The sequence below is a fragment of the Nestor notabilis genome, unplaced genomic scaffold, assembly GCF_000696875.1.
Source record: "Nestor notabilis isolate BGI_N333 unplaced genomic scaffold, ASM69687v1 scaffold23656, whole genome shotgun sequence".
NCBI lineage: Eukaryota > Metazoa > Chordata > Aves > Psittaciformes > Psittacidae > Nestor > Nestor notabilis.
In genome coordinates this window covers 11,213-15,847 of record NW_009933651.1, presented here as the reverse complement: position 1 = coordinate 15,847, position 4,635 = coordinate 11,213, and positions in this window count along the sequence as shown.

Below are 4,635 nucleotides of genomic sequence, written 5' to 3'. Positions count from 1 at the left end.
TTTGGTGTTTGAACCACAGCCACCGAGCACAGGTTTTTATAGCCAAAACAGACCAAGCCGCGGATGGAAACGCCCTGCACAGACAATCCCCCTCTGACTTTCCAGATAACATCCAATCAACGACAGGCTTGATCAATCAGTTGAAGTGAGTTGTTGCTCTTGTCCGATCATCCCTTTCCTCTGCGTGACTCCCTCGTGACTTCTTTTTCTTTCTCCTCGTTCAAGCCCGTCGCTGCTGGGTCAGATATTCTGCTGCCAGACCCTGGCTCAAAACAGACGTGCTGCCTAGTTACAGGGAAACAGGCTCCTCTGCCCCACTAGAAGGGGCAGACTTACTGCAAAAGCAGCTAAACGAGCTGTTTCCTCCAGCTATATATACACACAGACAAGTTTAGGGCAACAGAGCTGCTGCAGCTGTGGAGAGGCTGCCTGGCAATCGCTGCATGACATGGAAAATGGGGCATTCTGTGAGGCCCCTGGCAACAGGGACGATGTTTACCATGGGCCACAGCAGACTGTGTTAACCCTTCTGTAGCCTTAAATCACACATCTGCCCTTGGGCCAAAATACTGCTCCTTGTCCTACGTTGCACAGACCAACTTGCTCAGGGCACTTTTGCAGTGCACAGAGAACAGGTTCTTCCCCTCAGGTTTGTTTTTGACAGTGCACAGAACACAGTTTTCCCACCAAAGCATGTTAAGCCCTCTAATGCCAGGTATGCCACGTGTCGCTGGCTTAGTATTAACCCCCTACACTATGAGAGTACTTTGAACAGAACAGTACTTGGTTAATGATTGACTAAAGTTTCCAGAGTTTATCAGAGAAATGCAAAGTTCACAGATACCTCCAGCAGCTGGAGAAACTGCAGCCAAACCTTGTTAATATTGGCCCATCTATCTTTAACAGCCAGTTGTTCATGTGCCTTGCATGCATTCCTTGACTGGTTGCAGTGTCCCTTCCTCCTGGTGAAAGCATCCTGGGCTAAGAATAGGAAGGGGAACAGAAGCCTGGTGCTTTCAGGGTAGTGGAACTTAGTCCTTAGATTTGTTGTCATTTGGTTTTTATTGTATTTGCCTTTTATTGCACTTTGTTATCCCCAAGGGCACCGTTTGCTGGGATATCTTGACAGCAGATCACACCTCAAGAACACTCGTGAGTCTTTCAGGAATTACTCCTGCTGCTCAGTTCCCACTATCACACGCTGCCTTAACTAAACAGAATTGGACTGAGCATTCATTTCACCCATAACTCATCTTCCTCTGCCTCCCTCTGCATTCCCAGTGGGAGGATGGAGCTAGCTGGCACTAACCGAGACACTGCAAGCCCAGCTTTTCCCATGGCTGCCTTCAAACACTGCTCAAAGCACCCCAAAACAAATAGGACAGGTCAGAGCTCACTCAGCAACTAGTTTAGTTCTCACTTTCACAGATCTTTGGCCAGAAGATGGAAAATGGAAAGCAAACCATTCTGCCCCGGGGATGGGGACACTGCCAAGGGGACATATTGCTTACACGGAATTCCTGTACTTTAGAGACAGCATCATTCCTATGGGAGCTCTTGGCAGAATGACCAGAGTAATTACTGAGTATCAGCCACTCTAATACTCTGTAATTACAAGAAAGGAGAATTTTCTGTCATGCCTTTAAACCCTTTCCTTGACCTTGAAGGGATAATCTTGACACATAGAAAAATGGAGCAGGACATGGATGTTTGCCATCAGAAATCCTTCACCACAGTAAATATTTGCTTATGGCAGCAGAATAGCTTAAATATTTGCCAGTCATAGGAAGAATCTGGTAACACCACCCATAAGGTAGTAATTGGCACTGGATGATCCTGGAAGAGATCAGTGAAGGGAGGCAGGTTGTTGAATGAACTTCTCCTTGGACTTTCAGAGCAATTGCAGGAATATAAATTCTTTAAGAGCTGAGGTCCTGCTGGACTTGGGCAGGGAACAGCCAGTAACAAAGAGCCAGTGTTACAGATACTGTCCAAGCACATTTCCAACTTCAGCTACAGCACATATTAAGCTGCTTACATCTGCTCTTCACCTCAGAGTGCATTTACATTAACTCAGGTTTGTATCTTCTCTCCTCTGGGTTCCCATGCGTGTGTGCAGGGAACTATTTAGACTCAGCCCAATTGTCTGTGCTCAAAGCTGGATCCTATGAAACCCTGATTCGTTGGCAAGAATAATTACAAGGGGATTCCTGGTTTCCAGGACAATGAATCTGGAGACTGTTAGCAACAAGCTATAGAAAAGTGATGGTTAGATAGGAGCTGGCCACACTGCAGTGTGCTGATTGCAATGCTTCTGGTAAGGACACTTACTAGGAGACATCCTACAGTATATGGCCAGGAGAGGGCCATTAGCAGCCTTTTCACCTGCATTTTGGGAACAAATTGCAGGTTCAGTCAAGGCTAATTCAATACCCACATGCAGTGCTGAGCCACAACTGGGGCCCTCAAGGTGAAACGATAGTTTAAGTTACACCTTATTTGCCTACAAATAAGGCAGATAAAGATACTGCTTTATCAGCTGCATAAAAGGCTTCCAAGGCAAACAAGCAAGAGGTGGATAAGGCAGCCTGATACCGCAGCAATAGAAAAGGAGGTTGCTGGATAAATAAGCACACTCTGCAAGTAAACAGTAGCAGACATGAAGCTCTGGAACTAAGCGGTAAATGAGACCCTATTTTCACTGCACAAGGACAACGCTAGGTAGCATCCTGCCAACCTCCTTCCTTTTCCATTGCTGCCCTCTAAGACCATCTCAGCCACCCAGACACATCCCCAGAATAAGAACCAAAGGACCAGACAGATCTGTAAACTCACCATATGATCTGACAAGCTGGTCTGGGAACAGTGTGGTCCTTTCTCTTTAGGCAGGGTCATCTGACCCAGAAGATGTTTCAGGAAGGGTTGGAATGCTTAGATATTAAATCTCCATCTGCACCTTCTTCAGCAAAAGCATCTGATAGTCAAAATACCCACCCTGCCCTTTCAGACCTTAGTGGGTTCATTTTCCTATCCAAGAAAGGAATATCCACTGTGCCAGCCAAGACCTGCCTTTAGCCCACTCCTGCTGCTCTGCACCGATTTCTGTGGTTCCCTACAGGGTTGCACATAGAAGACACTTGGAATTCAGTGGAGCACAACAGACATTCTCACTGCCTTGGAGTAGCAGGAGTCACTTGTATTATGCAACCCTAAGCCTTACAAACACAGGTTTGGCAGCATTAGAGTACTCTGTGTTATCGCTGTAACTGTTCTTCATGATGAGATGATGATAGCGGCACAACCAGAAATTACTCTTCTAAGATGTTCTCTGCTTTAGCAACAAGAAGATTTAATCTTTCCTTACAAACACATGGCTCATTAAACACAACTTCGAGGTTTTAAAGTAAAGCCAACATTGCCCAAATCCTCCCATACTACAGAGCCTTGGTTCACTCCTAGAGCTCCAGGAATCGTCTGGCACAGACTCAGTTCTTGGGAAGAACCATCTTGGTTCACTCCTAGTGCTCTGGGAATCATTTGGCACAATTAGACTCAATTCTTGGGCAGAAGGGAATAAAAGGAGAACAGGATTTCGCAATGAATCAGTATCAACAGTACTGATAAGTAGTATAATACTACTGATAGTATGTATCAGTGAGGACTGAACTCAACAGGTTCTAACCAGCTCGTGTCCGGGGAATGAAAAAGGGCAAGAATGCAGAGCTTTCCTTGCTTTTGGAAAGTAATCTGGACTGAGAAGAAATATACATATAAAAGACAGGAAGAGAAACGTATCTATAAATAGGTAGAAAATATTTGCTTTCCTGTACATGCCTTAGTCTTTAAGGCAGACACAAAAGAAACCTGAAGGAAGATCTTGCAACAGCGTCTCATCCACATTCTCCAAGGTGCTGAGACCCATCACAACATGTTTCAACAACATCTTGATAAAGAAACACAACTTTATTTTGTAAAAGTTGGAGAAAACACTTAAAAAACAAGCAAGTGAGGAGCTGTAAATAACGTAAAACACTATCTCCAAACAGCAAACAGATCCCCATCCCCTCCCCGGCAAGAACAGACTGTAGCCTGTGCCTTGGCTACGCACCAGGCACCATCCAGCCACTGGTGAGGGTTGTCCTTGCTGGAGGCTGGGGTGATACATCCACATTTCCCTGAGCACCAAGGGAGGCTGCAGTGCTCGGATTTCCTCTGGAGTCAATAACCGTGCTGCCACCATAAACCCTGATGGCAACAACCCCTGTTCATCAGGGAAGAGAGGAACTATCCATCACCACCACAACACAAACATGTTTGCACACTATTGGCCACATTCAAGTGAAGAACAGGAGCCAGGCCAGAGCTCCCTGGAAGACCACATGGATTAGGACTGAAATCCATGCCCAGGATAGTCCTATTCAGCAGCTACTAGAGTTTTCCTGTCACCATGATATTTGTTCACCCCAGAACTCACAGCACATTTGCCTTGCCAGACAGAAAAGCAAAACCCCAAACAAAGGGTAAGATTTATAGTGGAGGAGGGAAGAAACCCAGGAAGTTGGAGTAGAGCCAAAGAGGATCTTCCAGAGGACCCTGAGCAGAATTCAAGACCAAGGCAGCTGGTATCCGAATGCC